At 41.6% G+C, this 26,162-nt stretch overlaps 1 long non-coding RNA gene across 1 annotated transcript; it reads left to right on the top strand.

The window, feature by feature from the left end:
• The first annotated feature begins 122 nt into the window (after positions 1-122).
• Positions 123-21,836, top strand: LOC142171405 (uncharacterized). Its single transcript, XR_012700965.1, has 3 exons — positions 123-309; positions 435-502; positions 21,652-21,836. It is a non-coding gene; the product is annotated as an uncharacterized LOC142171405 (long non-coding RNA).
• Positions 21,837-26,162: the final 4,326 nt, after the last annotated feature.

Below are 26,162 nucleotides of genomic sequence, written 5' to 3' on the forward strand. Positions count from 1 at the left end.
TATTCTAGGCATTGTAATGCTTTTATGAGTAGTATTATCAGCATAACTAATGTAATCCTTTACAAGTGTACCCAAAAAATTTCCCTCTAAATCTTTTCCCCAAATTCCCCCCTCCTAAAAGTTCCCCCCAAAATTTTCTAAAAATTCAAAAGGCAGTAACATCGATATTCATCTGTATATCACTTTTCAAAAGTACTGGAAAACCTTTTTCCATCTCCAATTTGTTTCCTCCGCCATAGTTTTGTTGAACTCGACTTCGCGTTACTTCTGTTACCGAATCAACACTGCTATTGTTTCTTAAGCTGACTGGTATGGTGTTCTCTTCATTTTATTTGGTTGATTCGTTGTTATTTTCTCACTTCATGCTTTGTCTTTTTTTAAAAAAATTCTTCTAGTTTGATATGAATATACGTGAACAACTGAACTTTGCTCAGGATCGACAATCTACTGTTGTTCGAGATGAGCTGCTAAGATCTCTTCTTGTGATTGCGCAGTCATGACGGTGAGAGTTTTATGAGAAAAATATTTTTTCAATTCAGCTGTTAAAAGAGACTCACGCTGACTCCTAAAACCCTAGACGTCAACGAAATATGTGAATATTTCGTTGCTGCCTAGGATTCAGCGGGTAATAAATTATGATTATATTATCTTTACTGATACTGATCTAGAAATCACTAGTTTTTTTCTAACATCGTGGCATTATGTGGCTAGCACCCGTATATATCAATGCCCGAATAGGTCTGCCGTTTACTTTCATGTCAACGAACTTTAACGTCCTCTTTTGTGATGTGGGAGGCCTCTCGTCCGCCTTTCCTTTCCCTTTCTTGTCGATTGGGAATGCCTTCTTCTTGGGGTTGCCAGCACTGGTTCTTGCCAAGGTATCATGAACGGAGCCAACAAATGCGTTGAAGGCCCCTACCTGTTCTTCGCCGACTGAGCCGTCCTGATCTGACTCATCATCGTCAACAATTTGTTAAGCATTGATTTGTGTATTGGGGCATTGATTGTTTCAATGTTCCCCGCCGCAATGACAGCATTCTGATGGGGGATTTCTCCCTTGATTGTTGTTGACTGATGCAACACTGTTGGTGCTTGAGTAAGGAGTCATAGATTTGATGCACCTCGATCTCCTCCGTTTCTGTTGGGGCTACCGTTGCTAGGTTGGCTCCCGTTATATCCCCCTCGGACAGGCGGCTGGGGCCTATCCTTCTGAGTTTCCAATTGATAATCCCCAAGGCACTCTGCAGCTTGAATGGCCTTGGGCAGGGTATCTACCCGTTGTCTTTGCAGCTCCATACGAGCATGAGGTTTCAAACCTTCTATGAATGCGAACAGTTTGTCTTTGTCCCCCATATCCCGTATGTTTAGCATGAGTGCGGAGAATTCATGCACGTAGTCCCGCACCGACCTGGTGTGGTGGAGTTCACACACCAGAGTTTTGCATCTTCACCGGCCCTGATGGCTTCGTACTTGACTCGCCACCATAGTTTTGCATCACCCTGAAGATACATGGCAGCAGTTGCTACCTTTTTGGATTCTTCCAACTGTCCAATGGCATCGAAGTATTGTTCGATGTCGAAGATGAAGTTTTCCACTTCTTTAGCATCCCGGGCTCCGTTGTATGGCTTGGGCTCCGGAATTTTCACCTTTTGTGGCATGGGGACAATGTTCATGGCACCCCTGATGTGGTTTCCGCCTCCTTTGAGCAGGCTTTGAAGGGCAACATTGACAACATTGAGCTGGCCTGTCAAGTTGTTTATGGTTTTCTGCATGACGGGCAGTCTGTCTGCCTCTAGTTCCTGATGGGCTAAATCCTCGGCACGCTTATGTTGGAGGTCCTCAAATTTGCCATGAATTTTGGTTGCCTCGACAGCAGCCGTTTTCGGTCTTCCTCAGAGTCTTGACTGATGTTTGCTATGTCAATTTCTGCCTGCCGCATTCTGCGGTCCAGGTCGTCCAACCTTTACACTAGGATGGTTTTTAGATCAGGCAATGTATCCACGATGGGCCGCAATGCGTCAACCGGCTCTTTTAGGGTCGTGATGTGATCCCCATAATTCACCATAGTCAGAAATGGTGATGATGATGGCAATGAGTTCCCTCGTCCAATGTCGAGCCTAGCTCTAATACCAACTGTTACGCGATGCCTTCCTGAAGTTCCTTGGAAGGGCGACGTAAGGCTAAGAAACCGATGTCAGTGCGGTTGCTATGCGCCAACTGAGGTCCTCGTCGTACGTTAGACTAGATTGTCAGTGCCGTACGGGAAAACCAATGTCGTGAGCAATTGAGCAGCGGAAAATGAGCAATTGATGATGAAAGCTGATGATTGTATTAATGATGATGAAAGCTATTACAAGATGCAATGCGGTGTCGGGGGGGGAGAGACACCAGTACAGAGAATTGTTTGAATGCTTGAATGTTTGAATGCTTTAGTCCCCCTTAATAATGCTTAAAAAAAATAAATCAAAGTTACATGAGTGGACCTAAGAAAGTTGTAGAAGCACACTGAAAATGAATGAAGTAAAACTACTCTATAATTACATTGAGAAGGACTTAGTCTTCTATGGAAGCAAGTCCGATGGCATCAACTTTGTCTTGAGCATCAGGGTCTGCGCACGCATTGATGTGGGCGCGTGCGACACTATTTGTATCTGCCAGCGGCGGGGCGCTGGTGCTTGGTATTGGGTCTGCACGCGGAGCACTGTCTGTGCATGCGGCGCTGTTGGCAACATGATGGTTTGTGCGCGCGGCATTGTCGGTGCGCGCGGCACTGATGACATTCGCTAGTCGTTGGGCACTGACATTGATTATCGGTGGGGCAATAGAGGTGCATGCTCGGTTTTCACTTAGCGCTGCCAAGACCACGGGGTCGACCATGGCACTAGGCGTTGGGAGGTTTACCGGGACGCCACGGGGCGCGTCCAAGGGGTCATGGGTCGATGATGGAAAGCAGCCCATGACATTCTCCCCCACCTGAGTTGGCGACGTCCTCGGATCCTTACCTGCCGGATGATGATGATTGGTCAGGCTCTTGTTGGCAGGGAGGTCTGTTCCCCTCGGTGTTGTGAGATGTCTTTCTGAATGATCTTTTATGCATTTCTGAAATGGCCTGAGGCGGATGACATGGAAGACTGGATGGATTTTCCACCAGGCTTGTGTGTTCAGCTGGTATGTGGATTTCCCGATGCGCCTTTCAATGGAAAAAGGCCCGATGTAGCTTTGCAATAGGTGAGGATCTTGGGTCCTCTTTGCAAATAAGTCCCGCCTCGGGGGTTCTTACCATCACTTTGTCCCATGTTTGATGTTGGGCAAAGCAAAGGTTTTGTTCGTTATACCTCGTTGCCCTCTCCTGGGCTTTGACAATATAGCTCCGCACTATCTTCAAAGTTTGCTCCCATTCTGTCGAGAAACTGACAGCTCGATGAGATGATGGCATGTTTGGTGCATTCACATTTTGTGGGAGTAGCGGTTGCTGTCCGGTAACAATTTCAAAAGCGCTTTTGTTTGTATGGGCGCACTTTTGTGAATTGAAACACAGCGCAACAGCATCTAAAAGCTTCACCCAATGTGTTTGTGACCCGGTTGCAAATTGGCGGAGATATTCCTCTAGCATGTTGATGTTTGGCATACTTTGATATGTGTTGATGTTACTTTACCCCTGTTTTAAAATGCTTTTTGATGTTATTTGATCTTTAAATGCCCAACATGGTTTAATTATTGGTTTTATGACTAATTGAGTTGTGTGTGGTGAATTAGGGTGTTTGGAGTGCAAAAATATGAAGAAACGTTGCTCTAGGTAGAGGAAGAGAGATTGGATGCGTCGCATCCAATCTAGAAAAAAATCAGATTTCGTGCACCCTTAGCAGTGAAGTCGGCCCATAGCATCCGCACTTGGGCAAAGCTGAGATGGAGGAACAAGGGTTGGATGCGTCGCATCCACCCTCGCATGCAAAGGTGAGAAGTAGAGGACGAGGTGGATGCGTCGCATCCACCCTCGCATATGAAGCTGAGAAATGGAGGACGAGGTGGATGCGTCGCATCCACCTTAGCATCAATCCCTGAAGCCGATTTGGACTAGGAATAGGAGAACTTTGGCCCACGACTTTTGTACGCAATATATAAGCCAAAAACACCTCTTTTAGGTCATCTAACATATTGGAAAGAGGGAAAAAAGCCACAAAAAAACTATGGAGGCCGGAATTCGTCAAGTTTTATCTTTCTCCCACCAAACTTAGTAATCTTTTATGTTTCTTTGTATAAATTGTTGTTTGGCTGCCATGTCTATATGGAGCTAAACTTCACGTTCTAGGGTTGTGGTTCTTTCATGACTATTGTTATTCGGATATTGATTTTGACTTCTTGATTTATCATATTAGTTTATTTATTCAATATTGCGCTTAATTATTTGATTTCTTGATCATCAATTGAATATTATCTACGAATCTAGAATTGAACTCAAAAGTGGGAATTCTATATTGCATACAGGATTGAGTAGGGCAAGTTCTTAAACTCGGGCATCGGGGTACGGATTCGTGGTCAGGATAGACATATACCTAATTGCCTTGTTTGGTTGATTTACATAAATTATAAATGCGTTCTTGTTGATTCTAACTCCATTGACATATAGGCGTTAAGTTAGCTTGAATAGGCGAGTAAGAACTCGATAGATTTTTATGAGCAATATGAACCCTGTCAACCAATAAGCTAGATAAATTAGTTGGTCCATTCAATTTAAGAATACAATAGGATTGTTAGATAGCCCATAACCCTAGATCGTTTTCATTACATTGATATCATAAAAATCTGCTCTTTCTCTGTTCAAAGTTCATTATTTATATTTTTTTATTTAATTAGTTTAGAATCAAATATTTTTAGGTTTAATTCTTGTTTAGATAATTAGGATAGTCTAATTTAGTTAATAGTTAATCATAAGTCCTCGTGGGTTCGACATCCGACTTTTAGTCACTTTATTACTTGACGACCGCGTATACTTGCGTGAGTGTGTTTGGTCGCAACAAGTTTTTGGCGCCGTTGCCGGGGACCTAAAAATTAACTACTTGACTGAGTTAAGCTTTTATTACTTATTTGTTCAAGTTTTAATTTTTAGTTTGCCTTGTTTGTGTTAACGCAGGCTCTTCTCTTGAATGCGGAGGAGTAGAAGTGAAAACAACCTACTTCCTTTTGATCCAGAAATTGAACGAACACTTCATAAAGTAAGAAAGGAAGTGGAAGCTAGAACGAGAATAGAAAGGGAGGTGGACATCGTAGTTCAACCACAGCCAATAGAGATGGCAGGTAATGAAGAGCGTCTAGTGATAGAAGCCGCAAGGCCCAATCTTGCTAATATGACTCAGGCTATCGTGAAGCCTGACATCACAGGGCATTTTGAACTCAAATAGTACATGGTACAGCTGATTCAATCCACATGACAATATATGGGTCTATCTCATGAAGACCCGCAGAGGCACATTCAGAACTTCTTGGAAATTATGGACACTTACAATTATCCGAATGTTTCCAAGGACTATGTTAGGCTGACATTATTTCCCTTTTCACTGTTGGGGGAAGCTAAGGAATGGTTGCAAAAGGAGCCCGCAAACTCAATCCACACTTGGGATGATTTAGCAAGGAAATTCCTAATTAAGTTTTTCCCTACTAAGAAGACAAAATCATTGAGGAGCCAAATTCTTGGGTTCCAACAACGGGATGGCGAGACACTCCGTCAAGTTTGGGAAAGATACAAGAAGCTACTCAGAGACTGCCCACATCATTGTCAGACTGATGAGGTATTGGGTCACACTTTTGTTGATGGGCTAGACGAGGCACCAAAGATGAATCTGGATTCAGCTTGTGGGGGTAGTTGCATGGCGAGGCCGTACCGTGAAATTCAACTCTTGCTAAACAACTCCACAACTAATGATCATAACTGGCAAGGAGATGGGGATGCAAGAAGAGCAATTAAATAAAAGTCAGCCGGGTTGATTGAGCTTGATGACTTCTCAACCATGAGAGCAGATATTGCAAAGCTGGCAAATCAGATGAACCGAATGACAACACAACAAACGCAACATGTACAACAGATGTCTATTTGTTGCGAAATATGTGGTGACAGTCATATGAGTGACATGTGCCTCACGAATCCTGAATCTATATACTATGCGGGGAAACAAAATAGAGGTCCTATGAATCAACATGCACAATATGGGAACACTTACAATCCAAATTGGAGGAATCATCCTAACTTCTCATGGGGCAGAAATCAACAGAATCATAATAGGCCTCAAGAAAATTTTAATCAGCCTCAGAAGCTACCCCAACAAATAGAAGAGAGTACGAATGACTTGCTGAAAAAGTTGTTACTAGACAATCAACAGCTCAGGACCGATTTCAGAAATCTTGAGAGGCAAATGAGGCAGTTAGCATTAAATCAAAATACTAGACCTACAGGCTCTCTTCCCAGTGATACAGAGAAGAACCCTCAAGTTAATGCAGTTACACTTAGAAACGGGAGGGAACTAGAGGAAGTGCCAAAGAAGAGAAAGGACAAACCTATACCTGAAGGGGAGCTGACCCCTAAGGCAATACACGAGTCAAAGAAAAATGATGCAAGTTCAGAGCCAGTGGAGGCTGTAAGGCCACCACCACCTTTCCCCCCAGAGATTGCAGAAAAAGAATGACGATCAAAGGTTCAACAAATTTCTCTCTATGCTGAGTGATGTTCAATTAAATATTCCATTGGTGGATGTACTTCGTGAAATTCCAAAGTATGCTAAGTACATAAAAGATATAGTGGCTCACAAGAGGAAATTGACTGAGTTCGAGACAGTTGCACTTACTGAGGAGTGCACTTCAAGGGTCCAAAACAAGCTTCCCCAAAAGCTTAAGGATCCTGGCAGCTTCACTATCCCAGCCCGAATCGGTAATAGTGATGTGGGTCGTGCTCTTTGTGATTTGGGGGCAAGCATAAATCTAACGCCCTTGTCCTTGTTTAAGCAATTGGGTTTGGGAGCTCCAAGACCAACCACTGTGATGTTGCAATTAGCTAATAGGTCCATAGCCTACCCGGAAGGAGTGATTGAAGATGTGCTGCTGCAAATTGGGAAATTTATCTTCCCAGATGACTTCATTATTCTAGATTTTGAGGCTGATGAACAAGTTCCAATCATATTGGGATGACCTCTCTTGGCTACCGGTGATGCAATAATTAAAGTGAAAGAGGGAAAAATGATTATGAGGGTGGACAACGAGGAAGCAGTCTTTAATGTCTACAAAGAAATCCAACTTCCCCGCCACTATGAGGAGCTCTCTATGATATCTGTTGTGGAGGCGGACGAGCAACTTCTTGACACAAGTGTATATCTAGACAACTCTCTAGAAAAAGCACTCATAGTGTTCGATAGCTTGACGATTGATGATGAGGTTGAGGAGATGATGCATATCCTAGATACATCATGTGCTTACATACAAAGAATACACCCGTTTGAGCCCCTGAATAAGCCAAGCGGGCATCCTCCAAAGCCGTCAATTGAAGAAGCTCCAAAACTGGAGCTTAAACCCCTACCCCCTCACCTTCAATATGCTTATTTGGGTAGTTCTGACACTTTACCTGTTATTGTTTCTTCTCACTTGTCTAAATTGCAGGAAGAAAAGCTATTGAGAGTGCTACATGAGCACAAGCGAGCAATTGGGTGGAAAATGTCTAACATTAAAGGCATTAGTCCAGCTTTCTGCATGCACAAAATCCTCATGGAGGACGAACACAAGCCAAGTGTAGAGCATCAACGCCGACTAGATCCAATCATGAAAGAAGTGGTAAGAAAAGAAGTGATTAAGTGGCTTGATGCAGGTATTGTATTTCCAATCTCTGATAGCAAATGGGTAAGCCCCGTTCAATGTGTACCAAAGAAAGGGGGGATGACGGTAGTAGTTAATGAAAATAATGACTTAATTCCTACAAGAACTGTCACTGGATGGAGAATTTGCATAGATTATAGAAAATTGAACAATGCCACCCGGAAATACCACTTTCCCCTTTCCTTTATTGACCAAATGCTTGATAGGTTAGCTCGCCACGAATAGTACTATTTCCTGGACGGTTATTCGGGGTATAATCAGATTGCTATAGCCCCAGAGGACCAAGAGAAAACTACATTTACGTGTCCTTATGGCACGTATGCGTTCAAGAGAATGCCCTTTGGTCTTTGTAATGCACCTGCGACTTTTCAAAGGTGTATGATGGCTATTTGTACTGACATGGTTGAAAAATTTGTAGAAGTGTTCATGGATGATTTTTCTGTGTTTGGATGTTCTTTTGATAGTTGTTTGATGAACCTTGATAAAGTGCTTGCTAGGTGTAAAGAGGCGAACTTGGTGCTAAACTGGGAAAAGTGCCATTTCATGGTACGTGAAGGTATAGTTTTGGGGCACAAGGTGTCAAAAGATGGTCTACAGGTGGATAAAGCAAAGGTGGAGGCGATTGAAAAATTGCCCCTACCGACATCCGTCAAAGGCATTCACAGTTTCTTGGGCCATGCAGGTTTTTATCGTCGATTCATTAAAGATTTCTCAAAATTTTCTTCTCCGATATGCAGGCTCCTAGAGAAAGATGTCACCTTCAAGTTTGATAATGCATGCCTGAAAGCATTTGAGGAGCTGAAGGGAAGATTGGTGACTGCACCAATTATCATTGGCCCAGATTGGGCACAACCATTTGAGTTGATGTGCGATGCAAGTGACATAGCAATCGGAGCGGTTTTGGGGCAAAAGAGGGATAAAATCTTTCACTTCATTTATTATGCGAGCAAAACTATGAATCCAGCTCAGATGAATTATACAGTTACTGAAAAGGAGTTGCTTGCAGCGGTGTGGGCGTTTGACAAGTTCAAATCCTATCTAGTGGGAACCAAAGTCATCGTCTACACAGATCATTCAGCTATTAGATACTTGTTTGAAAAGAAAGACGCCAAGCCGAGGCTAATTCGTTGGGTCCTACTCTTGCAAGAATTTGACTTAGAGATCCGAGATAAAAAAGAGACAGAAAATCAAGTGGCTGATCACTAGTCCAGATTAGAAAGCCGGAACCATGTAGCTGAATGAGGGTCAATCAAAGAAACATTTCTGATGAGCAATTATTAGCAGTCACCTCAGGTAAAGCCCCATGGTATGCAGATTATGTGAATTTTATTGCAAGTGGGGTGATGCCATTAGAATTGTCACCTGACAACAGAAGAAGATTCTTACATGATGTGAGGCTCTACATGTGGGATGAGCCATTCTTATATAGGCAGTGCGCAGATCAGTTGGTGCGAAGGTGTGTTCCTGAGGAAGAGATGAATGCTATACTGCATGACTGCCATGCTTCGCCATATGGAGGTCATCACGGCGGGGATAGAACCTCCCAAAAAGTGCTACAATCAGGTTTCTATTGGCCAAAATTATTTAAGGATGCACATGCCTTTGTTAAAAATTGTGATAGATGCCAAAGAACCGGAACTATCACGAGGAAGCACGAGATGCCCTTGCAAAATATTCTGGCAGTAGAGCTTTTTGATGTTTGGGGGATTGATTTCATGGGACCGTTCCCATATTCTAATGGGCACAGGTACATCTTGGTGACGGTCGACTATGTTTCTAAGTGGGTGGAGGCCATTGCTCTTCCTACTAATGACGCAAAGGTAGTGGTAAGCTTTGTAAAGAAGCACATCTTCACATGTTTTGGGACTCCAAAAGTGTTGATAAGCGAAGGGGGAACTCACTTTTGTAACAAATTGCTGAATAATATTCTTGCAAAATATGGAGTTAAGCACAAGGTTTCCACTGCCTATCACCCCCAAACGAGTGGTCAAGTAGAAGTTTTCAACAGAGAGGTAAAGCAATTTTTGGAAAAAACAGTAAGTGGGAATAGAAATGACTGGTCCGGGAAGCTGGATGACGCATTATGGGCGTATCGCCCTGCATACAAGACCCCCATAGGTACTTTTCCGTACATGTTGGTTTATGGGAAGGCGTGCCATTTGCCCGTCGAGCTTGAACACAAAGCATATTGGGCTATTAAAAAGCTAAATATGGAGATGGACTTGGCCGGTGAGAAGAGATTGCTACAACTCAACGAGCTTGATGAATTTCGATTGCATGCGTATGAAAATGCCAAATTGTATAAAGAAAAGACCAAAAGGTGGCATGATAAGCACATCCAACATCGTGAGTTTGAGCCAGGTCAAGAAGTTCTCTTGTTTAATTCAAGGCTAAATCTTTTTCTAGGAAAGCTTAAATCTCGATGGTCGGGTCCGTTTGAAGTGGTTACTGTGAAACCTCATAGTGCAGTGGAATTGCGTGATACGGGTTCCAATGCGACATTCTTGGTAAATGTCCAGAGAGTAAAACACTATTGGGGTGGTGACATTGCACATCACAAGACCTCGATGGATTTAGTGGAGGCATGAAGAACGTGTTGCGTCGTGCCGCGACGTTAAATCAAGCGCTTCTTGGAAGGCCACCCAAGTTAGTTAGTTCATTGTTTTGTAAGAATTAGATTATATATGTATATATATATATATATATATATATATATATATATATATATATATATATATATATAATTAAAAAAAGGGTCCAGATATAGGAAAACGAGGCGGATGCGTCGCATCCTCCTCAGCATGAAAAAATTGATGGACTAATTGCACAAGGCAGTGAAGTCTGCCCATTGCGTCCACAGCAGCGTCCAAAAATAATTCAGAGAAGTCAATTAGGACGCGTCGCGTCCAAATACGCATCCCAGGTAAGTATTACTTAAAACACTTAAACCACCTAAATCCCCTCCCTCACAATTTTCCCTTCAACCCGTCTTCCCCCATTCTTTCTTTTAATTTAATTGGCAGTCTTGAAACATCCGCAGTCTTGCGATGCATCCAAACGCGACAGGTACGTATCGTCTTCCTCGTTTTTTCTTTTTCTTCTCTCCTAATTCTCCTCTCTTCCCTCTCTCAATGGTAGCAACAAGTTAGGTTTTGCCAATTTCAAATATCACACATGTGATTAAGAGAGGAACTGAAAAAGTTTGAGGTTTAGGGCTGTCGTTCTTGTTAGTTGTAATGGTTGCGAGATGATAAACTATAATTCCTTTCATCTCGTTAATTTTGGGAGGGTAGTCGAATTACACAACTGATAGAATGAACTAGGCACAACTGTTGCATATTACATGTTCGACGAATTGCCTGTGAGGTAAATTTAGGCACCGGTGAAGTCTGAGTAACCGAGCAACATTAGTATATGCTAGTGAATAAGTGTGAGGTCGTTTGTGTCGATTGTGTACAACAATGTTTTGAGCCTATGATATATTGTCTAAATAAATTGAACATCCGGCACATGCTAGACATCGTGAATTATAAAGTGTTACTCGATTTAAATTGTGTGAGCGCTATGCGTAATGATATGTCGTGAGAATAAATGTGGGGTCGAGTGAGGTGCTGTGTGCAATTGAACATGGTTAGTGAGCGTCACTCGGATAAACCTCATGTTGGGCATAATGATATCTATATAGCGCAATGCTTATTTGTAAAATTTGAAGAGAGTTATCACATCCCTGCTGAAAGCCATGAGCTATAGTTTCATGAAGTATTGAATGGCATGACTCTGCGAATAATTGGAAGTGCAAGCTGTTGCAACTGCTTTATAGCTGAACTTCACTGTTTTATACGCTAATTGTTGATTTCTTTGCATTGCAGGTACTTAGGTTCATAAATGGCAGCAACGAGTAAACCGTCCAAGCAACAAGACAAAGATAATAACAAGCAACCGCCCAAAAAGCCTACCGGAAAGGCAGCAGGTGCCCCAAATCCACAGAAAAAAAGGAAGCGGACTAAGAAGGAGAAGGAACTACAGACTAGGCAGTTGATTGATGAATCAGAGCAAGAAGAGGAAGAACCATTAGTAAGGAGGACATTGGAAAAGGGTATTACAACATCATTAAATCCGCCAAGTAAAGGGATAGAGATAAGAGAACCTGTGACATACCAGAGAAAAGCCTCCAAGCAGAGTGACCCGAATGATAAAGGAAAGCAGAAGATTACTGCAGAATCTGAGTCCGAGTCAGATTCGGATAATGAGCTTCTACATGGCGGCATGAGTGATGAAGATGAGGATGAACCAATAGACCGAGCTGCTTGGGAGAAGAGCTTTGTTAACGAAAAGGCATTTTGAGCTTATAATAAGATACTGGGTTCAAAGAAGTACATTCCAGAAAAGCCTATCAACATCGGAGCACTTAAGAAAAAGTACCCAGAGTTTCTAAAATCAATTCGAGAGGTGCAACAATGGGGACCTATTTTGAAGGGCCACGGCAAGGCCAACCTCACTATCGTCAGAGAGCTTTACGCCAATTGGCGTCACTCCAGGGGCAGCATTGTGAGAGTACGAAGGGTGGATATTAATGTGTCAGCTGAAGCTCTGAATAATTTCTTAGGGGTGCCACAGACACTAACAGATAGGTTTGACTCCATATGCAAAACACCAGAATATGCACACATTAAGTCTGTCCTATGCCCTAACAGGAAGGATGCAAATTGGAAGCATGGGAGTATGGAGTACCATTCTATAGCCAAGGAATTCATGAGTGCGTTAGCACGTGTGGCTCTAAATTTCATATGCAACCGCCTGATGCCATGCCAACACAAAACTGATGTCCCTCGACACCGAGCACTAGTATTGTATGCTTTATTAGAGGGGATACCGCTCAACTTGGGAACCATCATGCATGACCAAATGCAACGTACCAGGATGAACTACAAGTGGAGGTTGTTCTTTGCAAATACCCTATCAACTTTCTTGACAGAGATGGGATTACTATGGGACAAGGAGAATGACGACATTGAGCCTAAAGCTCCAAGACCATATGATATTACTCAGGTATTAGAGCCGAACAAGGGAAGGTCTTTTAAGCTCACCATTCAACAGTTGTTTGAGCAAATGCAAGCGGATATACAAGAGAACAAGGCTGAGTTGATAGCGACTCGTGTAAAGTTGCGTGCCACCAGAGACGAGTTGAGTCAGACTCTTGAGGATCTAAGTCGAGTCCAGACTGAGCATGCCACGATGATGAGGGAGATATCATTACTCCTCAGAGCTCTGGTTTAACGTGCAGATATAGATATCTCACAGCTGATTGCATCGTCCACTGCCGGACCATCCACTCCTGTTCCTCCTATAGTCCCTGAGGCTCCACACACCAGGCCTTCTGAGGTCGATGTACCACCTGCTACAGAATCAACTCCAGTTGGTGATGATAGGACAATGACAGCTCTCCCTCTGCGTGAGGATTATATTGCAAGGCCGGAGGGGGTCTTGATGAATGCCATGGATGCATATGCTCTTCCACAGACTGTGGATGAGCCTTCCACCTTGACTTGAGGGGGTTTCTTCTCACCCTACTTTAACTTATTTGTGTGCATTGAGGACAACGTACAGTTCTAAGTGTGGGGTGGGGGTTATTCATATTTTTTGTGTGGATGAATGTACTTAACTGTTACAATTTGACTGTTGGGGGCTGTAATATTCACTAGATTAATGGCATGTAAAAGTAGTAAATTCATCTATATGGAGTAACTCTCAGTTAATTCTTGAAATTAGTGTTAGTATTAGGAGATTGACAGAAAACTAAAGAAAAGCACAAAAATAGAGTAGTAGCCTTGAGTAATTAGTAAATTTTTTGTGTAGGTAGTAATAATACCCTGTGGTTTTTCTTTGTGCATCGGTTCTTTTCCATGGGATGTATTTTGAACCGGGTAGTAAATTTTTTATTTTAGAATAGATTAGAGTTAGAAAATAAATGGAGGAAGAAATATGAGATTCCTAGAGGGCTCTTGACTTGTTTGATAATAGCATATTCAGGATTTGGCATGTGTAGTGCCTTTCCTATATTTTAAAAATTGATCATGAAGCCTTTATAAATTGGATAGCATGTTTTGTGACACCTATGTCTCGTTTACATGACTTATGTTCACTTTATGCTTAATGCTTAATATCTCGTTGCTCCGTGAATACTTACATTATTTGAGAGTCGAAATGTGATCGTCCTTAGTGAGTAATGTGCCATGTGGGGTGAGGTTTTTGTGTTGTTCATGTATTGTACTTGTATTTAGAACTTGCCTGGTATGTGAGTTGAAGCAAAATTTGAGGTGATGCTCGGTTAGAAAAATAATTTTAGGCTTTCTTTGATCTTTTTGAGCTTATTGCTTATCATAAATAAAATTTATCCCTAGTTAACCAATTTGAGCCTATTGACTTTTATTTGGTACCCATATTACAAGCCTATACCCTTTTTATTCTTAATTGACATTGTTTTGATCCTTTTACCTCTTGAAGCACTTTAGTTGTTAGATGAGCGCTAAAAGAAGTAAGAAGGAACTAAGTGTGGGGTGGCTTTTGAGTGGAACCAATAAAAGGAAGAAAGGTGCACTTGTTTTGTAAAATAATACACCACTAGCGGAAATTGAAAAAATAGTTAGGGAAAAAAAATGAAAAAAGTAGAAAAACTAGACTTTTGCAGACGATTGATCTCCTAGACAGTTTTCTTGAGGGATTAAAGTCTAAACAAAAATCCAAAATATGTCTTTTGGCTTTTTTTAGGTAGTAATAATCCCTTGTGGTTTTTCTTTGTGCCTCGGTTCTTTTCCATGGGATGTAGTTTGAACCGGGTAGCTTTTTTCTTTCCGAGTAGATTAGGAATTTAGGGAATAAAAGGAGCAAGAATGATGAACCTAGGCGCCCTTGACTTGTTTGATAGTAACATATTTATGCTTTGGCATGTGTAGTATCTTCTGTATTATTTGAATTTATTGATGATGCCTTGTTAAATTGGATAGCATGTTTTGTGGCGCCTATGTCTCGTTTACATGACTTATGTTCACCTTGTGTTTAATACTTAATATCTCGTGGCTCAATGAATACTTGCATTGCTTGAGAGTCGGAATGTGATCGTCCTTAGTGAGTCATGTGCCATGTGTGGTGAGGTTTTTGTGTTGTCCATGTATTGTACTTGTGTCTAGAACTTGCCCGGTATGTGAGTTGAAGTAAAATTTAGGTTATGCTCGGTTTGAAAAATGATTTTAGGCTTTCTTTGATCTTTTTGAGCTTATTGCTTATCACAAATAAAATCTATCCCTAGTTAACCCTTTTGAGCATGTAGACCTGTTATTTGGTACCCACATTACTAGCCTATACCTTTTTTATTCTTAATTGACATTGTTTTGATCCTTTTACCTCTTAAAGTACTTTAATTTTTAGATGAGCGCTAAAAGAAGTAAGAAGGGACTAAGTGTGGGGTGACTTTTGAGTGGAACCAATGAAAGAAAGAAGGGTGCACTTATTTTGTAAATAATACACCACTAGCGAAAATTGAAAGAAAAAAGAAGAAGAGAAAATATGGAAAAAAAGAAAGAAAAATATAGATGAATAAATTGTTATCTTGTTCTTGCTAGTGGGTATGAATTAAAGTAGTGCTTAAAGAAAGAGGAAATATTGTTGGGGATGATATTATTTTTGTAATTGAAATGGTGTTGAAGAATTTGCGCTTAAGTTATTTGGTGATGTGTTAAAGTGCTTAGGAGGTTGAGTCACTATTCCTAAAATATATCCTACCCGTCCCTTAGCCCACATTACAACCATGAAAAAGTCCTAATTGATTCTAGATCGAGCGAGCTTACATTAGTAGAGATTTATATTAAGGGCAAGCCTATGGTACCAATTGCATGCATGTGACTTCTTTGTGAGAGTGAGCGATTTTCTTTGATATATGTGAGTCATTAAAATATATTTGATCATGAGATTCGAATGTGTGGATTGAACTCGCTCTCTTGTTCTTGTTGTGAGGGCACATGGTTTCACGAGGGATAGGTAACGTTATTAGACTTCTCTATGATGCTGGGTGTTCAAGCCATGAGTGCATAGTGACATTGAGTCGGTTTTTGAGGTTAGGATTATTGTGAGCATGTTGTCTTTGTTGGAATATTTTTAAAAGAATGACACAAGTAAAGGTAAGTGCATATGATGCATATTCTAGAGCCTAATTGTGGCAAATGACCATGGTCATAGGTGTGGTGTGCTTTGAATGATAAGATCTTAATTTTATATTTGTCTACTATAGTAATGGTTTGTTCGAGGACGAACAAAGGTTTAAGTGCGGGGTAGTGATGTTTGGCATATTTCGATATGTGTTGATGTTACTTTACCCATGTTTTAACCGTTTTTTGATGTTATTTGATCTTTAAAATGCCCAACATGGTTTAATTATTGGTTTTATGACTAATTGAGTTGTGTGTGGTGAATTAGGGTGTTTGGAGTGCAAAAATATGAAGAAACGTTGCTCTAGGTAGAGGAAGAGAGATTGGATGCGTCGCATCCAATCTAGAAAAAAATCAGATTTCGTGTACCCTTAGCAGTGAAGTTGGCCCATAGCATCCGCACTTGGGCAAAGCTGAGATGGAGGAACAAGGGTTGGATGCGTCGCATCCACCCTCGCATGCAAAGCTGAGAAGTAGAGGACGAGGTGGATGCGTCGCATCCACCCTCGCATCCACCCTCGCATATGAAGCTGAGAAATGGAGGACGAGGTGGATGCGTCGCATCCACCTTAGCATCAATCCCTGAAGCTGATTTGGACTAGGAATAGGAGAACTTTGGCCCACGACTTTTGTACGCAATATATAAGCCAAAAACGCCTCCTTTAGGTCATCTAACATATTGGGAAGAGGGAAAAAAGCCACGAAAAAGCTATGGAGGCCGGAATTCATCAAGTTTCATCTTTCTCCCACCAAACTTAGTAATTTTTATGTTTCTTTGTATGAATTGTTGTTTGGCTACCATGTCTATATGGAGCTAAACTTCACGTTCTAGGGTTGTGGTTCTTTCATGACTATTGTTATTCGGATATTGATTTTGACTTCTTGATTTATCATATTAGTTTATTTATTCAATCTTACGCTTAATTATTTGATTGCTTGATCACCAATTAAATATTATCTACGAAACTAGAATTGAACTCGAAAGTGGGAATTCTATATTGCATACAGGATTGGGTAGGGCAAGTTCTTGAACTCAGGCATCGGGGAACAGATTCGTGGTCAGGATAGACATATATCTAATTGCCTTGCTTGGTTGATTTACAAGAATTATAAATGCGTTCTTGTTGATTCTAACTCCATAGACATATAGGCGTTAGGTTAGCTTGAATAGGTGAGTAAGAACTCGACAGATTTTTATGAGCAATATTAACCATGTCAACCAATAAACTAGATAAATTAGTCGGTCCATTCAATTTAAGAATACAATAGGATTGTTAGATAGCCCATAACCCTATATCGTTTTCATTACATTGATATCATAAAAATCTGCTGTTTCTTTGTTCAAAGTTCATTATTTATATTTTTTTATTTAATTAGTTTAGAATCCCATATTTTTAGGTTTAATTCTTGTTTATATAATTAGGATAGTCTAAGTTAGTTAATAGTTAATCATAAGTCCTCGTGGGTTCAACATCCGACTTTTAGTCACTTTATTACTTGACGACCGCGTATACTTGCGTGAGTGTGTTTCGTCGCAACACATATCATTGAACCGGTCTGTTTGATCATATGTTTGCTGATGATGATGGCTTGAGTTGTAACTCAATTTGGATCCGAGGCGACTGAAGAGTTGGGTCCAAAATTTACTATGAAGCGTGGGTCGCAGTCACTAATGATGTTGTTGGGCATACCCCAATGTTTGACAACATGAGAGAAGAAGAGTCGAGCTGTATCTTCTACCGATATGTTCTGTGGGGCTGTGATGAAGGTAGCATACTTGGAAAATTGGTCTACTACCACCATGATGGTTGCATGATTTCCGACCTTGGGTAATCCTGTGATGAAATTTAGGGAAATGCTTTCCCAAGGTCTCTGTGGGACAGGTAGCGGCTCCAAGAGTCCCGCTTGTGCTGAGTGATCCGACTTGTCCTTTTGGAATGCTTGGCAAGTCTTCACACAATGAGGGGAGCCATGAGCTGTTGGACCCCGATGATGTGATGTCTGTTTGATAATGTTGAGGGCAGCCGGAACCGTGGGTTCAGGTCTATTGGTTCCCTCCTTAAACTGCATGGCTGTGATGTTTCCAGCGGCCATCTTCTTGGATATGCACGGTATGGTGTGGGGTTTGGCCCCGTTGTCTCCCATCATTAGGAGCATGTTGGCATATGGTACCGGGATGGTGTTGGTCTGCCTGAGGAATTCCAATCCCACTATCAGTTCGAAGTCATCGATGATAGATATGTGTAGGTCGAATATTCCCTTGTATGGGCCAAGCTTGATTGGCACTTCTTTGGCTATTCCACTCACTTGCTAAGATGGAGAGTTGATAGCCTTGACACGACCCTTGCATTTTTGCACTGCTAGACCGAGGTGTTGCACCTGAGTTGAGGTCAGGTAGTTGTGGCTAGCACCCGTGTCTATCAATGCCCGAATAGGTCTGCCGTTTAATTTCATGTCAACGAACATTAAGGTCCTCTTTTGTGATGTGGGAGGCCTCTCATCCGCCTTTCCTTTCCCTTTCTTGTCGATTGGGAATGCCTTCTTCTTGGGGTTGCCAACATTGGTTCCCGCCAATGTATCATGAATGGAGCCAACAAATGCGTTGAAGGCCCCTACCTGTTCTTCGCTGACTGAGCCATCCTGATCTGACTCATCATCCTCAATAGTTTGTTAAGTATTGATTTGTGTATTGGTGCATTGATTGTTCCAATATTCCCCGCCGCAATGACGACATTCTGATGGGGGCTTTCTCCCTTGATTGTTGTTGACTGATGCAACATTGTTGCTATTTGAGGAATGAGTCTTAGATTTGGATACACCTCGATCTCTTCCGTTTCTGTTGGGGCCACCGTTGCTAGGTTGGCTCCTGTTGTATCCCCCTCGGACAGGCGGTTGGGGCCTATCCTTCTGAGTTTCCAACTGATAATCCCCAAGGCACTCTGCAGCTTGAATGGCCTTGGGCAGGGTATCTACCCGTTGTCTTTGCAGCTCCATACGAGCATGAGGTTTCAAACCTTCTATGAATGCGAACAGTTTGTCTTTGTCCCCCATATCCCGTATGTTTAGCATGAGTGCGGAGAATTCACGCACGTAGTCCCGCACCGACCTGGTGTGGCGGAGTTCACGCAACTTTCTCTGTGCATTGTATTCCACGTTTTCAGGGAAGAACTGTAGGCGTATGGCGGCCTTCAGTTCTGCCCATGTCTTGAGAGTATCTTCACCGGCCCTGATGGCTTCGTACTTGACTCGCCACCAGTATTTTGCATCACCCTGAAGATACATGGCAGCAATTGCTACCTTTTTGGATTCTTCTAACTGTCCAACGACATCGAAGTATTGTTCGATGTCCAAGATGAAGTTTTCCACTTCTTTAGCATCCCGAGCTCCGTTGTATGGCTTGGGCTCCGGAATTTTCAGCTTTTGTGGCATGGGGGAAATGTTCATGGCACCCCTGATGTGGTTTTCGCCTCTTTTGAGCAGGCTTTGAAGGGCAGCATTGACAACATTGAGCTGGCCTGTCAAGTTGTCGATGGTTTGCTGCATGACGGTCAGTTTGTCTGCCTCTAGTTCCCGATGGGCTAAATCCTCGGCACGCTCCTGTTGGAGGTCCTCAAATTTTCCATGAATTTTGGTTGCCTCAACAGCAGCCGTTTCCCGGTCTTCCTCAGAGTCTTGACTGATATTTGTTATGTCAATTTCTGCCTGCAGCATTCTGCAGTCCAGGTCATCCAACCTTTGCACTAGGCTAGTTTTTAGATCAGGCAACGTATCCACGATGGGCCGTAACGCGTCAACTGTCTCTTCTAGGGTCGTGATGCGATCCCCGTAATTCACCATGGTCAGAAATGGTGATGATGATGGCAATGAGTTCCCTCGTCCGATGTCAAGCCTAGGCTCTGATACCAACTGTTACGCGGCGCCTTCCTGAAGTTCCTTGGAAGGGCGACATAAGGCTAAGCAACTGATGTCAGTACGGTTGCTATGCGCCAACTGAGATCCTTGCAGTACGCTAGACTAGATTGTCAGTGCCGTACGGGAAAACCAATGTCGTGAGCAATTGAGCAGCGAAAAATGAGCAATTAATGATGAAAGCTGATGATTGTATTGATGATGATGAAAGTTATTACAAGATGCAATACGGTATCGGGGGGGAGAGACACCAGTACAAAGAATTATTTGAATGCTTGAATGTTTTAGTCCTCCTTAATAATGCTTAAAAAAAATAAACCAAAGTTACATGAGTTGACCTAAGAAAGTTGTAGAAGCACACTGAAAATGAATGAAGTAAAACTACTCTATAATTACAATGAAAAGGACCTAGTCTTCTATGGAAGCAAGTCTGATGGCAGCAACTTTGTCTTGAGCATCTGGGTCTGCGCGCGCATTGATGTGGGTGTGCGCGACACTATTTGGATCTGCCAGCGGCGGGGCGCTAGTGCTTGGCATTGAGTCTGCGCACGGAGCACTGTCTGTGCGAGCGGCATTGTTGGCAACATGATGATTTGTATGCGCGGCATTGTCGGTGCGCGCGGCACTGATGGCATTCGCCAGTCGTTGGGCACTGGCACTGATTATCGGTGGGGCGACAGAGGCGCATGCTCGCTTGTCACTTGGCGCTGCCGAGACCATGGGGTCGACCATGCGTTAGGCGTTGGGAGGCTTGCCGGGACGCGTCCAAGGGGTCATGGGTCGATGATGGAAAGCAGCCCATGACACAACACATGCTTCATTGTTACGAGAGGTCTTGTTTATGGCAAAATTGGATACAACGGTATTCATGTTAGTATATTTGTATTGAATTCTAATAATATTTGATTATTTGCTCCACCAAAATTAGTCAACACCCGGAAAGATCTGTGGTGTACTTGAAGTTAGCTTTGGCATAAAACAAGTGTCATGACTAGCTAAAGAGATTCCTATTCTTTTTATTTTCTTATTATCTTACTATACAACATCCTATTTTGGAAAAGTTATTCTTAATTTTTACGATCTATATCTAATATCACCATTGACTTTTAGGTTTTTAAATGTTATGTCCCAAGGCTGGATGGATCTACCAAGGTATACAAAAGAGTATACTAATGATGTTCAATATTTCTTTGGCTTTACTAATTCAAATGATGAATGTTTGTACATGTTCAGCTAGAAAAACCGTTCAATTAATTGCTTGATTAAATACTAAAGACACGTTAGAAACTCCAGCTTTAATATTCATTTTTTGTTTTTGATACTTTCTTCTATGTTTACTTTATATATACAGATTGTCCCTTTTGGTATTGGTAGAAGGTATTAGATTGGTTACTTTTGATTCTCTTTTGTTAAAATCCGAAGTTGTATATGTAAGCATTTTGATCTTATTTGGTTCCCTAAATTTAAAGCATTTGGTTACTATTTCTCGTGCCTCAAGTAAATATAAGAACCATAGTGCACATATTAGAATAAATGGAAAGAAGTCTAAGTCCTCTACTTTTGAACTATACAACCAGAGAAGTGAAAGGGAAGTTTACCCGAAGTAATAATATCACCATCATATTACCTGAAGTATTTAAGCAAGTTTTATACTAATAACATGCTCTTTTTCTTTTATTATTGTCAGGTGGTTAACATCCAACTAAAGAAGATTGTGGACTAGCAAAAATTAAGGAAGCACATATTAGAACCATAGTGCATCATATTAGAATATATGGAAAGAAGTCTACGTCCTCTACTTTTGAACTATACAACCAGAGAAGTGAAGGGAGGTTTACCCGGAGTAATAATATCACCATCATATTACCTGAAGTATTTAAGCAAGTTTTATACTAATAACATGCTCTTTTTCTTTTATTATTGTCACGTGGTTCACATCCAACTAAAGAAGATTGTGGACTAGCAAAAATTAAGGAAGCATATAGATATTGAGCAGGTATGTCACGATCCCAAATCCACCAATCGTAATGGCACCTAACCCAACCCGCTAGGTAAGCCAATTAACCACTAACCAATTCTAATAACAATTAATAAAGCGATTAAGTAAAGAAATACGTGAATCTTATACATTCCACAAGGACTGGTAGTACAAATCATTAGCTTCTAAGAATAGAGTTTACAAAGCTGAAATGAAATAAATATATCGTTTGTTTGAAAAGTGCATAAACAGAAGTTTTTTTTATAGATCTAAGGCTACCATGAACAAGAGGTAGCTACAACCAAAACACATGCACATCTTCAAATCCAGCTCCCATCGAACACATCAATATCAACAATCAATATCCGCACGCAAGGTGCAGAAGTGTACCGACCCCATGTACTAAATAAGTAACAAACCTAACATTAGGTTGAAAGTAGTGTCGAGCTAGCAGAAAGGTCGGGTCCAACACCAATATTCCACAACAGTTCATAACAACATAGTACACGTAACAAAAGAGTATCTCATAAATAAAAGGCTCAGTCCGTTCACATTTCCAGAAAAATAGGCATTTCTTTTCAAGTATCTTAGTGAAAATCCAAATCTTTTACCGAAAAAGTCAAAATACGAGTAAGTTTGAAAACTGTGATTTTTCCCAAAACTCTTTTCAACAAATAGTAAGATGTTCATTTTCAGATAACATGAGGAAAGTACTTCTCTATGCCTACATGTCAAGATACAGGTAAAATCACAAATGTCCCCAAAACTAGGTAGCATAAGGAAATGCACCTATATGCATATATCTCAAGTACACATGTCAAATGCAATGCATCTCGATGATGAGCTCATGTACTCACACTCTCAGAGTACTCAATCTCACTGTCTCACATTCCCTCTCACTATACTCAGCACACTCAATCACTCAACGCTGTACAATACCCGCTGCGGCGTGCAACCCGATCCATATATGACCATAAGGCCCGTTGTGGCGTTCAACCCGATCCACATATATATAGTCGACTGCGCTCATTGGGGGTGTGCAGACTCCGTAGGGGCTCCTTTCAGCCCAAGAGCTATAATCCGCACGGACAACTCACGTGCTGCAATATCTGGAATCGCATGGACAACTCACGTACCGCACGGATAACTCACGTGCTATAATATCAACATCTGGAATCGCACGGACAACTCATGTGCTATTGTGACAACATCCTCACAAACAGGCCCCCGGCCTCACTCAGTCATCAATCTCTCCAGTCTCACTCACGGGCTCACAATGTCATGAAACTAGCTCGACAACAATGATATGATGTATCAATATATAACTGAGACTGAGATATGATATGAATGCATGAATATGACTGAGTACAGAATATCAATGAAATCAGTGAGATGACAATAAGAAACGACCACTATGGGTCCAAACAATATCGTCATAATGCCTAAACCTAATATCTAGCAAGATTGACAACTTAACTACTTTATCACATGGTGAAAACACGGATATCAACAAAGTAAGACCATTATATAGTGCCATGGAAACAATAGAGTCCCAATTCACATGGTGCACGCCCACACGCCTGTAACCTAGCATGTGCGTCACCTCAATACCAATCATGTAACACGTATTTCGGGGTTTCATACCCTCAACACTAAAATTAGAAGAGTTACTTACCTCGAACAAGCCAATACCAATGTCGAGCAAGCCAAGCGATGCTCCAAAGATGTCATCTCGCGCGTTCCGACCTCCGAACGACTCGAAACTAACCAAAAATAACTCAAATGCATCAAACAATGCTAAAGGAACCAATCCCGATCGAAAAAGATCAAATCTTGAATCAAAAGCCCAAAATCGGCCAAAAGCCCAACCCGGGCCTGCACCTCGGAACCCGGCAAAATTCATAAAATCCGACAACTCATTCAATTACGAGTCCAACCATACTAGTTTCACTCAAATTCGACTCCAATTCGATGTTCAAGATCAAAATTCATATTATGAAACTTTAGTCCAAAACCTCTAATTTCCTCTTTAAAAATCACAATCCAATTACCAAAAACGAAGGTAGATTCGTGATATAAGATAAAAAATGAGTAGAGAACACTTACCCCAAGTTGTGTGAAAACTTTCCTCTCCAAGTCGCCCAATCCGAGCTACAAAATCCGAAAATGAAGAAAGAAACCAAAGACCTCGAATTATAAGTTTTGCCCATCGATTTACGCATTTGCAGGCAATCGTCGCATCTACGACCACCGCTTATGCGGTAAAAACTTCACTTCTGCGAAAATAGCCTTGCCCAGCAACCCCCGTACCTGCGGATATCAAATTCCGCTTTTGCGAAGATTTTCGCATATGCGCTTCCAATCTCGCATCTGCGCGCACGCATGTGCGCTACAAAAATCCACTTTTGCAGTCTTCCTCACCCAGCCTCTTCTCGCTTCTGCGACTTCACCAATGCTTCTGCGACCATCACACTTGCGCAAACTAGCCACAAGTGCGGTCACACCAGAACCAGCAATAGCAACATTGAAGAAAATAATCCAAAATCAATCCGAAACACGCCCGAGCCCCTCGAGACCCCGTCCAAATATACCAACAAGTCCCATAACATAATATGGACCTACTCGAGGTCTCAAATCACACATAACAACATCGAAACGATGAATCGCACCTCAAATCAAAATCTATGAACTTTGAGACTTCAAACTTCCACAATTGATGCTGAAACCTATCAAATCACGTCCGATTGACCTCAAATTTTGTGCACAAGTCCCAAGTAACATAACGAAGCTATTCCAATTCCCAGAATCACAATCCGAATCCAATATCAAAAAATTCACTCCCGGTCAAACTTTTCAAAAATCCAACTTATTCCATTTCAGGCCAAATTTCCCTACGAACCTCCAAATCACAATCCAGACGCGTTCCTAAGTCCAAAATCACACAACGGAGCTAATGGAACCATCAAGACTCCGTTTTTGGTTCAAATTCACAAAAAGTCAAACTTGGTCAACTCTTTCAAATTTAAAGCTTCTAGCTGAGAATCATTATTTCAAATCAATTCCAAATAACATGAAACCAAAACTGACGATTCACATAAGTCATAATACATCATACGGAACTATTCATGCCTTCAAACAACCGAGCGAAGTGTAAATGCTCAAAACGACCGGTCAGGTCGATACATCCTCCCCCACTTAAACATACGTTCGTCCTCGAACATGCCCAGAGTTGTTCTCAAAGCCATCAACTGTCGTGTAACCTTATCATGCACACACCCGGGGGTGATCCCATGTCACCATATTCCATATAGGCCCGATAACACAACATAACTGAATATCATTACTCCAACCTTAACCCATAAGCCTTAGAATCCAATTTCCAGCATCCGAAATTTCTATAAGGTCAGAATCTCGCATCTACACACTGTATAATCTGAACAAGCTATAACCATAACCCAAGATGTAATCACATGATATACCACATAACTCAAATACTCATAGCAATAATTTCTAATCACAGTGGCTGCTCAAAACCACCCAATATCGGTAATAAACCTCACGCCAAACAAAACCTCGTTCTAAAACCTTCGTACACTGCCAATGATGAAAGAAACACGCAGGACTCATAACCATTCATCAGATCAACCAGTCATGGAATTCCCTCTCATTCGACAAGAACTATAGTCAATTCTAAGCCGGCTTTTGATATTATCCTTCCAAACATGCTGTAATCAATTCCAATAGTATCCATTCTAGGTCCAATGATCTCATCTCATCCAACACGATCATTCTAGTGACATGCCACATCAATACAATCTAAAGCCATAACCCGTGCAATCCGTGCACCAATAAGCAACATTCCAAATATACTCAAATCATGGAAAACTGATTCAGACGGGAGAACTGTCCTGCAAGCTCAACAAGTACCACCACAACGCAATGCTAAGAACCTATGACACACCGTAGAACCAAAACGCATGAATCTAACACAAGGGATCATATCTCAACATAACTCCGCTGCAATGCATGACCCCATCCAAACAATATTTCATATGATATACCTCATCCCCCATGCTCAAAATCAATAACCACGCGCAATCCGACATCAAGTACTCAAAGTGCATTACCATAACCATGAAGAAACAGATGACACAGTTGATAACGATAAGGTCGGGAATCCAAACTAGAGTAAGAATTTGAAAAGTAAATGCGAAAGCAAT

This window comes from Nicotiana tabacum, chromosome 17 (assembly GCF_000715075.1).
Source record: "Nicotiana tabacum cultivar K326 chromosome 17, ASM71507v2, whole genome shotgun sequence".
NCBI lineage: Eukaryota > Viridiplantae > Streptophyta > Magnoliopsida > Solanales > Solanaceae > Nicotiana > Nicotiana tabacum.